Below are 19,102 nucleotides of genomic sequence, written 5' to 3'. Positions count from 1 at the left end.
GATGTGGGAGGAAACCCACGCAGTCACAGGGAGAACGTGCAAACTCCACACGTAGACAGCACCCGAGGGCAGGAACGAACCCGATTCTCCGGCGCTGTGAGGCCACGGCAACTACCAGCTGTGCCTCTGTGCCGCTTCTGTCATTTGATACAGAATGTGATGACAGCAACCGTCAGGTAGGAGGGTTAAGGTTAGATGGAACCACATGGGGGGGGGGGGGCAGACAGTACACCAACAATGGCCAACCCCAAAAAGAATGAGTTTCCAGCTTGTACCAAATGTAAGGAAAGTTATCTCACCTTGACTAACGAGGCAAATGAAAGGCCGACTGACATGAAAGGGAGATGTTGCCAAAAAGAGCAGTAAGCCTGTGGATTGGGAACATTTCACAAATCAACAAAGAAGCACCATGACATAGATAAGGAAAGGGACAGCGCAATACAAGAACAACCGAGGGAGAAACATTAACAAAAGGATGTAAAAGCTTCTATTGAGATGTCAAAAGGGAAAGATAAGCAGAAGTTAATGAGAGTGCATTACTGACTAAGATATTCTGTGGAATAACAAAATGGAAGGAAGATTTACTCCGCATATTCAGTGTGTCGCTTTTGATTTTAGAGACGCAGCGCGAAAACAGGCCCTTCGGCCCATTGAATCCGTACCGACCAGTGATCACCCCCCCCAGCACCACCACTATCCAACACATTAGGGACAATTTACAATTTTACCACAGAACCATGTACTTCTTTGGAGTGTGGAAGGAAACCAGAGCACCCGGAGAAAAACCAAGCAGTCACAGGGAGAACCTGCAAACTCCGTACAGGCAGCACCCGTAGTCAAGATTGAACCCGGGTCTCTGGCGCGGTGAGGCAGCAACTCTACCGCTGTGCCACTGTGCTGCCTTGTCTCCACAGAGGATATAAAAAAACTTCTCAGGAATAATGAAAAATAGGCAGCGTGAATGAATAGAAAGAAATGAGTATTCGCAATAAATTAGTATAAGGTGCCAGACAAAAGGTTTTAAAACAGAATCAGAGCACATGGGAATGAAGATCTGTTAATAGACAAAAAAAAACAGTGGGTAGAAATAATCAGGTTGTTTTCAGCTTGAGAAACTGAGGTGAGACAAGGGGGGGCATGGATCTGCCCACAATGATTTCAAGTGGAGACAAAATGTAACGTTTCCAGGTTTACCAGGCCGAGAGTTGTGTGAAGGATAGAGTCATGGGGTCATACAGCAGGGAAAGAGGCTCCTCAGCCTATCTCTTTAAGGGCCTGTCCCACTAACGCGACTTTTCAGCGACTGTCTTCGACCTTGAAGCTCGAGGGCTCTTGCCTGAAAAACCTCGAGCCGGATCGACGACCGTCAGCGATGAAACCGCGAGCTGGATCGACCGACCACACGCACGCACACACACACACACACACACACACGCACACAGCACACACACACACACACACACACGCACACACACACACACACACGCACGCACACACACACGCACGTACACACACACACACACACGCACGTACGCACTCACACACACGCACACACACACACACACACACACACACACACACACACACACACACACACACACACACACACACACACACACACACACACACACACACACACACACACACACACACACACACACACACACACACACACACACACACACACACACACACACACACACACACACACACACACACTCACACACACACACACACACACACACACACCACACAAGTGACAGCCTACACACCTCACACACACGGCCCACTCCACTGCACTATGTGTTCAAAAGAACCATGCTGACCAATATTTACTAGTGGAAAAATTTTCAGCATGCTGAAAAGTTTTCCTTGACCAAACTGACGCCGCGAGTATTCGGGGACTTCCCTCGAGCGAGTGTTACAGTGACCTAATAAGACCTCCTAGGACCATGTGTCGACCATGCTGCGAGTTTGAGTCGAGCGCAAACTCTTCTAAACTCGCAAATTAGGTCGCCACAGTGGGACAGGCCCTTTAGTCAGAGGGTAATTCTTCACATGCTCCACACCCCCCCCCCCGTTGTCTCCTATAACATCTCCGTGGATTGTCACCTTGTCGTGGTGGAGAAGCTTGTGTGGTCCTGAGATCCAGAGAGCGATGCCGTCTGGAGCGATGCTCCTGGTAGGGTCACCCATGGCGGTAAGGTCGAGGGGGAGGTCTTTGACAAAGAGCAATACAACTAAGACCTCAACGGTGGAACAGGCGGAGGACGATGGCTGACCTAAGTGGAGCGTCACAACGCTGGGAAGGCGGATGAAAGCTGCAGCAGAAAAGGGTCTCCGGTCGTCTTGGACTCCATGTCACTGGATCCTGACCCAGATCTGTCAAGGACCGTGGGGTGGCTGTCTGTGCACCAGTCTCCCCACGTTAAGCAAAGTCACGCACAGGCGTCCTCCAACCCTGGAGACACCCATGGTCAGTCATGACTGAAGGGGGGCCTAAAATTCTTTAGTCAGGGCATAGTTAATCTGTGGAACTCATTGCCACAGAGGGTTGTGGAGGCCAAGTCAGTAGATATTTTTAAGACAGAGATAGACAAATTCGTGATTAGAACGGGTGTCAAGGGTTATGGGAAAATGGGATTAGGAGGTAGAGATCAGCCATGATTGAATGGCGGCATAGACTTGATGGGCTGAATGGCCTAATTCTACTCCTATAACTTATGAACTCGCACACGCCGACCAAGGTGGTCCACTGGTGCAGAATTAGGGAGCACCGTCTATTGAATGAGACACCTTCCACTCTCGAAATATCCCATGCAGTAGATCGACACAAAATACTGGAGTAACTCAACGGGTCAGGCAACATCCCTGGAGAAAAAGAACAGGTGACGTTTTGGATCGAAACCCTTCTTCAATCTGCGTTCCGACCCGAAACGTCACCTATTCTTTTTCTCCGGAGATGCTGCCTGAGCCACTGAGTTACTCCAGCATTTTGTGTCTATCTTTGGTACAAATCACCACATTGATTCATGGGTTAGTGGTCTTGTCTTTCAGGGAGAGAAAAACCCGACTGTGCAGATAATTTCTGAAGTTAAATGTATCCAGTAAATTATAGTTTACAGCAACCACCTTTAAGATGAAAAAAGCTAAAATCTCATCAGCCCATTCATTTGAATTTAGTTCACCTTACTAAAAATAAACACAATATTGTTTTTATCCCAACAGCATTTTCATTGACTATGTACTAGCACCATAGCTCTTGTTTCACGGATGTTCCTCCTCCACCATGCTCCCCTCTGCACACAGTCAACGCTGTATTTCATTCTTTAACCATGTGGAACATACAAACTTTCAACAGTATGATCAATCAATTCGGGTAACGTCTTCAAAGGAATTGGATCAAAGGCAGACAAATGGGGTCGCGGTACAAATCTACCCATCAAATAATGGAGATTTACTGGTGGATTGTGTAAGAATGAACCACAGATGCTGGTTTAAATGGAAGGTAGGCACAAAAAGCTGGAGTAGCTCAGTGGGTGAGGCAGCATCTCTGGAGAGAAGGAATGGGCGGTGTTTCAGGTCGAGATCCTTCTTCACACTGATGTCAGGGGAGGGGGACAGAGATAGAATGTAGACAGAGACAGTGAAGGCCCTGTCTCACTTTCCCGAGTTACTCACAAACACTCTCGAGTTTTCCCCTTGATGGGTTCTGGACTCCCTCAACATCGGGAACATTTGGGACATGGGAGGAAACCGGTGCTCCCAGAGAAAACCCACGCGGTCACAGGGAGAACCTGCAGGGAAAACTCCGTACAGACAGCAACCGAGGTCAGGATGGAACTCGGGTGTCTGGCACTGTAACGCAGCAGCTCCATCGCTTGCGCCAACCTCAGCCTTGCCTTATTCTAACCTACTTGTTGATGAGAACTGGTAGAGCTGCTGCCTCACATTGCCAGAGACCCGGCTTCGATCCTGACCTCGGGTGCTGTCTGTGCGGAGTTTGCACGTTCTGCCTGCGACTTTGTGGGTTTCTTCCGGTTGCTCCGGTTTCCTCCATGTCCAAAAGCCGAGTGGGTTAATTGGACTGCTGTACAATGCCTCTCGTGTGGATAAAGTGTGAGTGGGAGAGTCTGGGGAATTTATTGGGAATGTGGGGAAATAAAATGTGGCATGCATGTAGGATTAGTGTAACTGTGGACTTGATTGAGCACTGTTCCCATGCTGCATCTCTGTCCGACTCTCTGACCCAGACGAGATGCATCCTAAATCAAAGAGAAGAAGTCCTGGTAAATCCAGTAACTACAGATGGCAGTGAAGATGAAATTGTGGCAGCAATAATCAGAGGTGAATGGACAATGGCGGATTGATTTCAGAAAACCAGCGTGCAGTAGTTTAGAAATGCAGCACGGAAACAGGCCCTTCAGCCCACCGACTTCATGCCGACCATTGTTTAAAAAGGAACTGCAGATGCTGGAAAAATTGAAGGTAGATAAAAGTGCTGGAGAAACTCAGCGGGTGAGGCAGCATCACTGGAGCAAAGGAATAGGTGATGTTTCGGGTCGAGACCCTTCTTCAGACTGATGTGGGGGGGGAGGGGTTGGAAAGAAGAAAGGAAGAGGTGGAGACAGTGGGCTGTGGGAGAGCTGGGGAGGGGAGGGTGGGAGAAACCCTAGTTCTATGTTATACCATTTCCAGGGACAATGTACAGAGGCTAATTAACCTGCAAACCCGCATGTCTTAGGGATGTGGGAGGAAACGGGACATCACCCGAGGTCAGAATTGAACCCGAGTTTCTGGCACGTGTTCTGGTTTCCTCCCACGCTCCAAAGACGTACAGGTTTGTAGGTTGCAGGTTCATTGGCTTTGGTAATGAAAAGTAGTTGGTGTGCAGGTACAGCAGGCAGTGAAGAAAGCTAATGGAATGTTGGCCTTCATAACAAGAGGATTTCAGCATAGGAGTAGAGAGGTTCTTCTGCAGTTGTATAGGGCTCTGGTAAGACCACATCTGGAGTATTGTGTACAGTTTTGGTCTCCTAATTTGACGAAGGACATCCTTGTGATTGAGGCAGTGCAGAGTAGGTTCACAAGATTGATCCCTGGGATGGCGGGACTGTTATATGAGGAAAGATTTAAAAGACTAGGTTTGTCTTCGCTGGAGTTTAAAAGGATGAGGGGGGATCTTATTGAGACATATAAAATTATAAAAGGACTGGACAAGCTAGATGCAGGACAAATGTTCCCAATGTTGGGCGAGTCCAGAACCAGGGACCACAGTCTTAGAATAAAGGGGAGGCCATTTAAGGCTGAGGTGAGAAAATAAAATTTCACCCAGAGAGTTGTGAATTTGTGGAATTCCCTGCCACAGAGGGCAGTGCAGGCCAAATCACTGGATGGATTTAAGAGAGAGTTAGATAGAGCTCTAGGGGCTGGTGGAATCAAGGGATACGGGGAGAAGGCAGGCACGGGTTATTGATTGGGGACGATCAGCCATGATCGCAATGAATGGCGGTGCTGGCTCGAAGGGCCGATTGGCCTCCTCCTGCACCTATTTTCTATGTCTACGTTCTCTACGTAAAAAATGTCAATTGTTCATAGCGTGCAGGGTAGTGCCAGTGCACTTGGTGTTTGCTGGTCGGCACGGACTCTGTGATTGAAGGGCCTGTTTCCATGCTGTATCTATGAGGTCCAAAAAAATCACAGTGAACTCATCACATCTGTGAATCCTTTGCAGTCCCTCGGTTTGAACAAGTTATGCTTTTCTGGGGGAGAACTCCCCAGTTACAGACCTGTGATGCTGTTGGAGAGACACTATACCTTGTTTGTTTGGATGCAAGCCTTTTTCCCCCAAACTTGATTTAGCTGTTCAGTAGTAAATGCTGTCGGTCGTTCACTGATTAAGTGCCTTCATCATTCGCCATTTCCTATAAAAACATTTTACAGCCCTCCAATGTGTTACAAATCTTCCTCTCCCCTTGCAGGATATACGTACTAATTAAGTACTCCTGACACACGTACTAATTAAGAAACTATCTATCTTTGCCGTAAAAATATCCACTGACTTGGCCTCCACAGCCTTCTGCGGCAATGAAATCTACAGCTTCACCACCCTCTGATGAAAGAAATTCCTCATCATCACCTTCCTCAAGGAACGTCCTTCTATTCTGAGGCTGTGAGCTCTGGTCCTGGAGTCTCCCACGATTGGAAACATCCTCTCCACATCTACTCTTTCCAGGCCTTTCACGATTCAGTAAGTTCACACAGAGGGAGGTGGGTATATGGAGTGAGCTGCCATAGGAGGTAGTCGAGGCAGGTACATTAACTGGAGCACCTGGAGATTCTTGGCAGGTGCATGGCGAGGAAACGGTTGGCAGCGGTAGAGTTGATGCCGTACAGCGCCAGAGACCCGGGTTCGATCCTGACTACGGGCGCTGTCTGTACGGAGTTTGTACGTTCTCCCCGTGACCTGCGTGTGTTTTCTCGGGATGCTTCGGTTTCCCCCCACATTCCAAAGACGTACAGGTTTATAGGTTAATTGGCTTGGTATAAATGTAAATTGTCCCTAGTGTGTGTAGGAGAGTGTTAGTGTGTGGGGATTGTGGACACGGTGGGCCGACGGGCCCGTTTCCATGCTGTATCTCTAAACTAAACTAAACTAAAGAAGGGTCTCGACCCAGAAACCCCGCTTATTTTCTTGATTATTACGGGTGTCAGGGGTTATGGGGAGAAGGCAAGAGAATGGGGTTAGGAGGAAGAGATAGATCAGCCATAGATCGAATGGCGGAGTAGACTTGATGGGCTGAATGGCCTAATTCTGCTCTTATCACTTATAACCTTATGAAAGGTTTAGAAGGAAATGGGCCAAACTCAGATAAATGTGTTTGGTCCATGGACGAGTTTAAACAAAGGGCTTGTTTCCGTGCTGTCTGATGATGATAATGACTCTATGAATTTATCATTACCTCCTGCCCAGTGGTTCCTCGCCCCTCAGCAACGCTCCAACGGCAAAGGGCCTGTCTTAAGGCTTCAATCAGCATCATCATCGGCGGTCACTCGAAACGAGTATGACTGTCCTCTCATGGAGGACGCCAGTGCGTGACTTTGTTTAACGTGGGGGACTGGTGCACAGACACCCACCCCACGGTCCTTGACAGATCTGGGTCAGGATCCAGTGACATGGAGTCCAAGACGACCGGAGACCCTTTTCTGCTGCAGCTTTGATCCGCCTTCCCAGCCGTTGTGACGCTCCACTTAGGTCAGCCATCGTCCTCCTCCGCCTGTTCCACCGTTGAGGTCTTGGTTGGATTGCTCTTTGTCAAAGACCTCCCCCTCGACCTTACCGCCTTGGGTGGCCCTACCAGGAGCATCGCTCCAGACGGCATCGCTCTCTGGATCTCAGGACCACACAAGCTTCTCCACCACGACAAGGTGACACTAGACAATAGGTGCAGGAGTAGGCCATTTGGCCCTTCGAGCCAGCACCGCCATTCAATGTGATCATGGCTGATCATCCACAATCAGTAGCCCGTTCCTGCCTTCTCCGCATATCCCTTGACTCCGCTATCTTTAAGAGCCCTATCTAGCTCTCTCTTGAAAGTATCCAGAGAACCGGCCTCCACCTAAGGCAGAGAATTCCATAGACTCACAACTCTCTGTGTGAAAAAGTGTCTCCTCATCTCTGTTCTAAATGGCTTACACTTTATTCTTAAACTGTGGCCCCTGGTTCTGGTCTCCCCCAACATCGGGAACATGTTTCCTGCCTCTAGCATGTCCAAATCCTTAATCTTATATGTTTCAATAAGGTACCCTCTCCTTCTAAACTCCAGAGTGTACAAGCCCAGCCCCTCCATTCTCTCAGCATATGACAGTCCCGCCATCCCGGGAATTAACCTAGTAAACCTACACTGCACTCCCTCAATAGTAAGAATGTCCTTCCTCAAATTTGGGGACCAAAACTGCACATAATACTCCAGGCGTGGTCTCACTAGGGCCCTGTACAACTGCAGAAGGACATCTTTGCTCCTATACTCGACTCGCCGTGTTATAAAGACCAACATGCCATTTGCTTTCTTCACTGCTTGCTGTACCTGCATGCTTACTTTCATAGACTGATGTACAAGGACCCCCAGATCCCGTTGTAATTCCCCTTTTCCCAACTTGACGCCATTTAGATAGTAATCTGCCTTCCTGTTTTTGCTACCAAAGTGGATAACCTCACATTTATCCACATTAAATTGTATCTGCTATGCATCTGCCCACTCACCCAACCTGTCCAAGTCACCCTGTATTCTCATAGCATCCTCACAGTTCACACTGCCACCCAGCTTTGTGACATCTGCAAATTTGCTAATGTTACGTAATTCCTTCATCCAAATCATTGATGTATATTGTAAATAGCTGCGGTCCCAGCACTGAGCCTTGCGGTACCCCACTAGTCACTGCCTGCCATTCTGAAATAGACCCGTTAATCCCTACTCTTTGTTTCCTGCCTGCCAACCAATTTTCTATCCATGTCAGCACTCTTGGCTCTTGGTTTCTTGGTCCTCCAAAATATTCCAAATGGAATTTAAACTGGAGGTGGTGAAGGGAGGGCTTCGAAGGAAGGAAGCGAGCACTCTACCCCTAATACCATGTGCTCTAATTTTGCCCACTAATCCACGGAGAAGAATATCATTAACATAGAACATAGAAACATAAAACACAACCTTCCTCAGTGTCAGCAAGATGAAGGAACTAGTTGCTGACTTTCAAGATACAAGGTTCAAGAGAGTTTATTGTCATGTGTCCCAGATAGGACAATGACATTCTTGCTTTGCTTCAGCACAACAGAGCACAGTAGGCATGACTACAGAACAGATCAGTGGGTTCATATACCATTGTATAAATATATACACACATGAATAAATAAATTGATAAAGTGCAAATAACAGATAATGGGCTATTAATGTTCAGAGTTTTGTCCGAGCCAAGTTTAATAGCCTGATGGCTGTGGGGAAGTAGCTATTCCTGAACCTGGTCGTTGCAGTCTTCAGGCTCCTGTACCTTCTACCTGAAGGTAGCAGGGAGATGAGTGTGTGGCCAGGATGGTGTGGGTCTTTGATGATACTGCCAGCCTTTTTGAGGCAGCGATTGCGATAAATCCCCTCGATGGTAGGGAGGTCAGAACCGATGATTGACTGGGCAGTGTTTACTACTTTTTGTAGTCTTTTCCTCTCCAGGGCGCTCGACTGACTTCAGGAGTCAGTGGTGGAGTATGCACCCCAATCAGCATCAATGATGCCGGAGTTGAAATGGTTGGGGGCTTCAAGTTCCTTGGTGTTAATAATGCCGACCGCCTGTCGTGGATCCCCGACATTGATGCGGCATTGATTAAAGGCACCAACGCCTCTACTTCCTGAAGAGACAGAGGAAGTTCAACATGGTTCCAGTGACTCCCACAAACTTCCACGGATGCACCATAGAAAGCGTACTGTCGGGAAGGCTCACCATTTGGTTTGGGAACAGCTCTGCCCAGGTCCGCAAGAAATTGCTGAGTTGTGGATGTAGCCCAGTTCGTCACACACACCAGACTCCCCACCATTGACTTCATCTACACTTCACGCTGCCTCGTGAAAGCACCCAACATAATCACACACTTGTCTCACCCCGGTCATTCCTTCTTTAAGGCAGAAGCTGGGAAGTGCGCACCACCGGTCTTCCTCCCCTCTGTCATCAGTCTTTTGAACACCACTACCACAAGCTAGGGTGCTGTCGGATTTACCTCCCCCTCCTTGTGTGTGGACGTTGGACTTTGTCTACCTGTATTCTCCACCTTGTATCTTCCCTGTCGTTCTATCCGTTGTTATTGATATCTTGAGCAAAAAAACAAATTGTTGGAGTAACTCTGTGGAAGGCAATGAACAGATGATAAGTCGGGATATAACAGGTCGGGAGCCTTCTTCAGACAGGAGTTCTGTCCCGATCCAAAATGTCATCTGTCCCTTCCAGCATCTGCTGTCTCTCGCTAGGGCTTCTCAAACTAGAAGACGCGGCTTAAGGTGAGAGAGATTTAGGAGGAACCTCAAGGGCCAAATATTAACTCAGTGGGTAATCCGTATCTAGAACGAGCTGTCAGAGGAAGCTATAGCAGTGTTTACAAATAAAAGCCTGCACCCCCTCAGCTGAAAACACCTCCAGTCCTGTGTCAGAGTTAATCGCATGCATGCAGTGGGACAGGCCCTTTACTGCTCCTTTTGCTGACCCTCTGACCAATCCATTTGGGGCAGCACGGTGGGGCCGCGGTAGAGTTGCTGCCTCGCAGTGCCAGAGAGCCGGGCTCAATCCTGACTACGGGTGCTGACTACTGAGTTTGTACATTCTCCCCGTGACCTGCATGGATTTTCTCCAGCTGCTCCAGTTTCCTCCCACACTCCAAAGACGTACAGGTATGTAGGTTAATTGGCTTGGTGTAATTGTAAATTGTCCCTGGTGTGTGTGTGTGTGTGGGGTAGTGTTAGTGTGTGGGGATCGCTGGTCGGCACGGACTCGGTGGGCCGAAGGCCTGTTTCCGTGCTGTATCTCTCAACTAAACTAAATTCTGCATCTCTTGTCCCAAACTTTCCTCCCCTTTCCTTAACCTTTGCTGTTTCTGTCTTCTCAATCAAAGGTCCCACCTATCTGCCTTTCCACATGGACTTCATTCCAGCTCCCTGAACTTCCCCCCTGCTATTTGACAATAGACAATAGGTGCAGGAGTAGGCCATTCGGCCCATCAATGTGATCATGGCTGATCATCCCCAGTCAGTACCCCGTTCCTGCCTTCTCCCCATAATCCCTGACTCCGCTATCTTTAAGAGCCCTATCTAGCTGTCCGGTCCTGCTCTGTGAAGAGCTTGGGAAGTTTGTTACAGAACATAAGAACAGTACAGCACATGAACAAGCCTTTCGGCCCACAATGCCTGTGCTGATCCTGATGCGAAGATAAACTAATCCCATCTACCTGCACATACTCTTCCATTTCCTCCACGTGTCTATCTAAAAGCCTCTGAAATGGCACTATTGTGACTCCTTCCAGGCACCCACTCTCTGTAAAGCAACCTGCCCCGCACATCGCCTTTAAACGCTGCCCATCGCACGATAGCTCTGTCCTCTGCTCTTTGACGTTTCCATCCTGGGAAAAATAGATAGAAAATATCTATGAGGGGGGAAGAAAGGGGAGGAGGAAGGGCGAGGGGGGGGGGACGAGGAAGGGCTGGGGGGGAAAAGGCGTGGGGGGAGTGAGGGGAAGAGGGGGGGATCAGTGGCGTCACGACAGGATCCTGTCAGCCACGCCTGCGCAGTTGGAGGCTATGGGTAAGTGGTGGAATATTACGTTGGGGGAACGGGACCCGACGGGTCCCACTTTAGTCTAGTCTCCTTTAAACTCTGCCCTCCTCACTTTAAAACTATGTCCTCTGGTCTTTAACATTCCCATCCTGGGGAAAAATAGATAGAAAATATCTAGCCTATGTACGCCTCTCATAATTTTACATACTTCTGCCAGGTCTCACCGCAACCTCTGACACGCAAGAGAAACCAAATCCATGTTTGTCCAACACCTCCTGAGAGCTGTTTAAGAAAGAACTGCAGATGCTGGTAAAATCAAAGGTAGACACAAAATGCTGGAGAAACTCAGCGGGTGAGGCGGCAGCATTTTGCGTCCACCTGATAGTTGGATATCCTCTAATTCAGACACTTAATCCAGAATGAATGAATGAATGAATATCCTTCTGAACCTTCTGAATGTTGTAGTCGGCAGGGCCATACTCTGCATATCGCCAACTTGGACAATTTTACATTTTTATCAAGCCAATTAACCTACAAACCTGTACGTTTTGGAGTGTCGGAGGAAACCGTAGATCTCGGAGAAAACCCACGCAGGTCACGGGGAGAACGTACAAACTCCATACAGACAGCCCCCGTAGTTGGGATCGAACCCGGGTCTCCGGCACTGAATTTTGCTGTAAGGCAGCAACTCTACCGCTGCGCCACCGTGACCGTTTACTGGCTAAGTATTCACATACAAGGAATTTGCCTTGGTGCTCTGCACGCCAGTGACAACATGACATACAGTTAGGAATGACACGTAAAACATTAACTGGGTAAGTTACAAAAAGGACTGCACAAATGCAAGCTGTGGTGCACCATGTTCAAAATGGTGTGAGAGTTCCTCAACATAGCAAGTAAAAGGTGCTTCTGCGAGGTGCAAGCTTGGCTACTGAATCATTTTTGACAAAATAAAATCTTGGTGCAGTGAAAAGGGATTTTATTTTCCCCGATTACTATGGAAACAAAATAAATCAGTTTAAAAAAAAATCAAAATGTACAAATAAACGGAAATGGGCATTTTTGAGTCTAGTCTTGGTGCCAGAAGCCAACTAGGCGTTTAGCTGTGGTTAAAAATAATATAATAATTCACGGTAGTTAACAGCTCTGTATCCATGGCAACCCATGACAAAGTTGCTGGAAGAAGCGTCTCACAATGTATTTGTTTTTCAAAGCTGTTGTCACTGCAAATGGCTTCATCAACTGGTAGTGTAGGAAGGAACTACAGATGGTGGTTTCAACCGAAGATAGACACAAAATGCTGGAGTAACTCAGCGGGTCAGACAGCGTCTCTGGAGAAAAGGAATAGGTGACGTTTCGGGCGGAGACCCTTTTACAGACGTCTGAAGAGGGGTCTCCACTAGAAACATCACCTATTCGTGTTCTCCAGAGATGCTGTCTGACCCGCTGAGTTACCCCAGCATTTTGTACCTGTTGTCAACTGCTCACAGTAAATTCAAAGCAATCTGCGGAGCAATTGTACACACCCGAGACCTGGGCAGATATCACAGGTTTTAGAGACACAGCATGGCTTCGGCCCACCGAGTCCACACCGACCATCGATCACCCATTCACACAAGTGTTATCCCACTTTTGCACCCATTCCCTGCGCCCTACGGGTTTATATACAGGGGGTCTATTAACCTGCAAACCTGCACGTCTTTGGGATGTGGGAGAAAACCAGAGCACCCGGAGGAAACCCACGAGGACACGGAGAACGTGCAAACTCCACACAGATAGGACCTGAGGTCAGGATCGAACCCGGTCTCTGGCGCTGCGAGGCAGTAGCAGTGGAATTCTTTGCCTCAGAAGGCTGAAGGGGCCAAGTCAGATTCAGATTCAGATTCAAACTTTATTGTCATTGTGCAGTGTACAGTACAGAGACAACAAAATGCAGTTAGCATCTCCCTAGTAGAGCGACATAGAATATGAGCAATAAATATATTTACGTACATACAGTTGTAGTAGTGCAATTTTACTGGGGGAAGGAGTGTCCGGGGGTGGAGGGGGGGTGACTGGCAATCACCGAGGTACAGAGTTAAGTAATGTAACAGCCGCAGGGAAGAAGCTGTTCCTGGACCTGCTGGTCCGGCAACAGAGAGACCTGTAACGCCTCCCGGATGGGAGGAGGGTAAACAGTCTGTGGTTGGGGTGAGAGCAGTCCTTGACAATGCTGAGTGCCCTTCGCAGACAGCGCTTGCTTTGGACAGCCTCAATGGAGGGGAGTGAGGAACCGGTGATGTGTTGGGCAATTTTCACCACCCTCTGCAGTGCTTTCCGGTCGGAGACAGAGCAGTTGCCATACCATACTGTGATACAGTTGGTAAGGATGCTCTCGATGGTGCAGCGGTAGAAGTTCACCAGAATCTGAGGAAACAGATGGACCTTCTTTAGTCTCCTCAGTGGATATTTTGAAGGTAGGTAGATTCTTGAATAGTACAGGTGTCAGGAGTTATGGGGAGAAGGCAGGAGAATGGGGTTAAGAGGGGACAGATTGGTCAGCCATGATTGAATGGCGGAGTAGACTTGATGGGCCGAATGGCCACCACCAGCTGCACCACTGTGCCACCCTAGTTCTTGGGCAAGAAACTACTGGAAAATGGCCCATGACTGATTTTTTGCCCAAGGGAATGGAACAAGGCAGCCAAGGGGACCAAATGGCCCAGCGTGCTAGTACTCCACCACACCCATCATATTAGTTCTCTTCCACAAAGCATTGAGTCAGGAAAATATGTTGCGAATTTATAGGATTGTGGTTCGACTGCATTTGCAGTACTGTGTACAGTTTTGCTCCCTCCCCCATACAGAAAGAATGTGAAGGCTTTGGAAGGAATGAAGAAGAGGATTACCAGACGCTGCCTGGGTTAGAGGACATTTACTATAAGGAGAGGTGGGATACATTGAAAACTACAGATGCTGATTATTTAAACCGAAGATAGACACCAGAAGCTGGAGTAACTCAGCGGAACAGGCAGCAACATATCTGGAGTGAAGGAATGGGTGACGTTTCCGCTCGAGACTGAAGAAGGGTCTCAACACGAAGCGTCACCCATTCCTTCCCTCCAGCGATATGGATTATGTGGATGCCGAGGAGATTAGTTTAACTTAGCACCGTGTTTGGCACAAACGTTGTGGGCCCACCGCGTCCGCACCGACCAGCGATCCCCGCACATTAAAGGGGCTGTCCCACTGTGGCGACCTAATTGGCAAATTTAGAAGAGTTTAGGAGAGTTTGAAAAAGTGTCATGTTGTAGAAGACCTCCTTCGACCTCCTTCAACTATGTAGAAGACTAGCTTCGACTAACTTCGGGAAAATTGGACACCGAATAGTGGAGAGTGAAGACGACCTCCTTTGATCTCCTTCGACCTCCCTACAAATAAGCTGAATACTATCTACAACTACCTTCGACTACCCTCGACTACCTACGACTAACATGCCGACCTACTACGATCTACTTCGACTAAACCTACGAGTAAAAAAAGTATCGATTATTTCCATGGCGACCTTTTTTTACATGCAGGCTTTTTTCAACATGTTGAAAAAAACGCCGCGACCTAGGTGAGGCTTCGAATAGGCGGGGACTACTCGCGAGCATGAAGGAGAGTTACAAAGACCTCCTCGGACCTCGTGTCGACCATGCTGCGAGTATGAGTCTAGGGCAAACTCGTCAGAACTCGTGGATTAGGTTGCCGCAGTGAGACAGCCCCTTTACACTATCTTTTATACACACACACACTGGGGCCAATTTACACCTATACCAAGGCAATTAACCTACAAACTTGTACGCCTTTGGAGTGTGGAAGGAAACCGAAGATCTCGGAGAAAACCCACGCAGGTCACGGGGAGAAGGTACAAACTCCGTACAGACATCACTCGTGGCCGGGATTGAACCGGGGTCTCTGGGGCTGCAAGCGTTGTAAAGCAGCAACTCTGCCGCTGAGCCATTGTGCCGCTCATATACTTTCTCTCTTTCCCCTTCAAAGTATTTACCCAGTTCCTTCTATGACACTACTTGTGAATCTTTTTCACTCGTCCTTCCAGTCAGCAGATGCCAGGTCACAACAAACCACGATGTAAAAAAACAAATTTCTCACTGTCACCTCTGCTTCATTTGTCGGTCACATAAATCCATTTCCTTGGTTACTAATCCTTTTAGACATAGTTTCTCCTTAGTTAATCTAAAACACAAGTACCTTAAATCACCCCTTAACCTTCTCTGCACCTCATGTTTACCAAACTGCTGCCTGGATCATAGGGTATTAGCTCTAAGGCAAGGTTGAAAAAACGAGGAAAATGAAGAAATAAGGCACTGCAGATGCTGGTTTACTGGGTGCAGCGGTAAAGTCGCTGCCTTACAGCGCTTGCAGCGCAGGTGACCCGGGTTCGATCCTGACTACGGGTGCTGTCTGTACGGAGTTTGTATGTTCTCCCCGTGACCTGCGTGGGTTTTCTCCGAGATCTGCATTTTTCTCCCACACTCCAAAGACACACAGGGTTTGTAGGTTAATTGGCTTGGTAAATGTAAAAATAGTGTCCCTAGTGTGTGCAGGACTGTGTTAATGTGCAGGGATCGCTGGTCGGCGCGTGCCGAAGGGCCTGTTTCGGCACTGTATCTCTTTTAATTTTAAAAAAAGGACACAAAGTGCTGGAGTAACTCAGCGGGTCGGGCAGCATCTGTGGGGAAGGTGGATCGGTGGCATTTTGAAGGGGTGTGGGGAGGGAAGGAAATTTGAGAGAGGGGAGGCAGGAACAAGTGGAAGTGTTACTGTGAGGAGCAATGTACTGAAGGTCGGGGAGGAGGAGAACAGAGAGCCATGGCCATATGTGGTAAGAGGGCCTGTCCCACTTGGCGCGTAAATGACGGCCAAGTGGGACAGGCCCTTTAGTCTGATAATGGAGATGAAACATTTGTGATCTGGTGCTTGCTGGCAAGGTCAGCATTTATTGAACACTGGTTTGCCTTTGAGAAGATGGCGTGAAGCCTGCCTACATTTGCAATCCTTTGGTGGAGATTGATGGATTGAAAGATACAGCACGGAAACAGGCCCTTCGACCCGCCGAGTCCACGATGGCCATCCATCACCCTTTCATACTAGTTCTCTGTTATTGCACTTTCACACCCACTCCCTGCACACTTAAGGGCAGTTTGCAGAGACCCAATTATCCCAGACACCCGCACGTCTTTGGAAACCGGAGCATCCGGGGAAAACTCACGGGGAGAACGTACAAACTCCGCACAGACAGCACCCGTAGTCAGGATCGAACCCGGGTCTCTGGTGCTGTAAGGCAGCAACTTGAACGCTGTGCCACCCCGTCTAATAAAGAATTAAAGTGCAAGTTCATGTCATTGAATTTGTGATGTCTAATGATGTGCCAAGTGCAACATATAATCATAACTACATTAGTAATTGATTAGTGTTATTTGCCTGGGTTAAGCTTACTGTGAAGACAATTAAGTTAGGGTGGCAACTGTAGTTCAGGGAGTGAGATCAGCTCGATGTAAAGACTGCGGTAAGGTGACCCTCTGGGATTGCTAGTGGCTGGAGCGGACGTGTCACAGGTATTAAGTACGGCTCAGGAGTGAAGGGTTTTTGAAGCTGAAAAGGCTGCCGGATTGAATGGAGACACGAGAGAGTGGAGATGCTTGAATCTGGAGTGATAATCTGTACTGGAGGAACACAGTGGGTCAAGCGAGCAGCGTGCGTGGAGACAGTGGACAGCCTGGACCCTTCATCCCCAACCCAAAACACCAACTTCACCCCTGATGCTGATTGACCCATTGAGAACCTGCAGCAGATTTTTTAACTGAATATACATGTTTGATTCGATTAGCGTACATCTCTGTAAATAACATGTTGGGAAATTTTCATATCTGTAAATAGCCTCTGTAACTGCAATGCCAGAATGCTGCAATCCCCTATTTTTCTCTTTGCGCTATCTAATGGACTTGTGCGTGGTGTGATTGTACTCATGAACATAGAATATGGTACAGCGCGGGAACAGGCCCTTCAGCCCAAAGTGTCTGAGCTGAACATGATGCCAAGATCAACTCCTCTGCCTGCACCTCATCCATTTTCATGGTGATGCATATCCATGTGTCCATCTAAAAGCCTCTTAAATGCCTCAACAATCGTATCTGCCTCCACCACCAGCCCTGGCAGCACATTCCAGGCCCCCACCACCCTCTGTGTAAAAAATAAATTGCCCCACACATCTCCTTTGAACTTTACCCCTCTCAACGAAACGCTATGCCCGCTAGTATTTGACATTTCCACTCTGGGTGAAATAACCTTTTGACTGTCTACCCGATCTATGCCTCTGATCATTATATAAACTTCTATAGTAATATAATATAAATGTAATATCACATAATAAATATATAATATAATTATTATATAATTAGGGGCGGTCGCGGTGGCGCAGCGGTAGAGTTGCTGCCTTACAGCGCCGGTGACCCGGGTTCGATCCAGGCTACGGGTGCTGTCTGTACGGAGTTTGCACGTTCTCCCCGTGACCTGCGTGGGTTTTCTCCGAGATCCTCGGTTTCCTCCCATAGTCCAAAGACGTACAGGTTTGTAGGTTAATTGGCTTGGTAAATGTAAAAATGTCCCTAGTGTGTGTGTAGGATAGTGTTGATGTGCAGGGATCGCTGGTCCATGCAGACCCTGTGGGCCGAAGGGCCTGTTTCCGCGCTGTATCTCTAAAACTAAAAAAACGAATGTGTAAATAGTTGATAATTTGGGATTATTACTGTCAGGAGAAGTGTAGGTTTAGGTACAGTGTGTACCCCGTGTTAGAGCTCTAAGTAAATCATTGATCACATACTGCTGTTAGTTGGGAGTTTATTGCCATCAATAAAGTATGTGTTGTTGCTAGTTTTATATGTAATTTTTCCGTGCTAAACTGCAGACCTAAAAACTGCACACAAAAAAAGGATTTCACTGCACTTGGCATCATTTTGGTGAAACTCTTCCACCACCTCTCCAAAGCCTCCACATCCTTCCAGTAAGCTGGTGACCAGAACTGCACATAATACTCCAAATATGGCATGATCCAAGTCCTATAAAGCTGCTACATGACCTCCTGACTCTTATACTCAAAGCCCCGACCTATGATGGCAAGCATCCCATACGCATATGTAGAACTGCAAATCTTCCTTTAGTTTAAGAAGGAACTGCAGATGCTGGAAAATCGAAGATAGACAAAAATGCTGGAGAAACTCAGTGGGTGAGGCAGCATCTATGGAGCGTAGGACCCGAAACGTCACCTATTCCTTCGCTCCTTAGATGCTGCCTCACCCGCTGAGTTTCTCCAGCATTTTTGTCTACCTTCCAGCATGTGCAGTTCTTTCTCACACATTTTTGGCCATGGATCTCAGTTAAGTACCAAGTCTGAAAACAATTGAAGCTGCCTCACCACCGTGCCACTACAAATATATGTTCATAGGTCATATGAGCAGAAATAGGCCATTCAGCCCATCTAGTCTACTCTGCCATTCAATCATGGCGGATCTGCCTTTCCCTCCCAACCCCATTCTCCTGCCTTCTCCCCGTAACCCATGTCATCCTTAATAGTCAAGAATCTACAAGCACTATATCTCAGACTCAAATCTCAGGTCATGGTGTTGAATTTGGCTTGGTGAAGTTTATTGTGCCATGGAGTCACGTACAGCATGGAAAGAGCCCCTTTAGCCCAACTTACCCAAGCCCACCCAAGATGTCCCCAGCACTGAAACAGGCCCTGCGGCCCAATTTGGCT

At 47.9% G+C, this 19,102-nt stretch overlaps 1 protein-coding gene across 1 annotated transcript in view; it reads left to right on the top strand.

Annotated features, from left to right (window-relative positions):
- The window catches only part of ttc7b (tetratricopeptide repeat domain 7B), a 293,340-nt gene that overhangs the window by 31,380 nt on the left and 242,858 nt on the right, over positions 1-19,102 (top strand). The gene's annotated exons all lie outside the window — the stretch shown is intronic.

This window comes from Leucoraja erinacea, chromosome 9 (assembly GCF_028641065.1).
Source record: "Leucoraja erinacea ecotype New England chromosome 9, Leri_hhj_1, whole genome shotgun sequence".
Classification (NCBI taxonomy): Eukaryota; Metazoa; Chordata; class Chondrichthyes; order Rajiformes; family Rajidae; genus Leucoraja; species Leucoraja erinaceus.
This window is presented reverse-complemented; position numbering and strand designations above follow the sequence as displayed.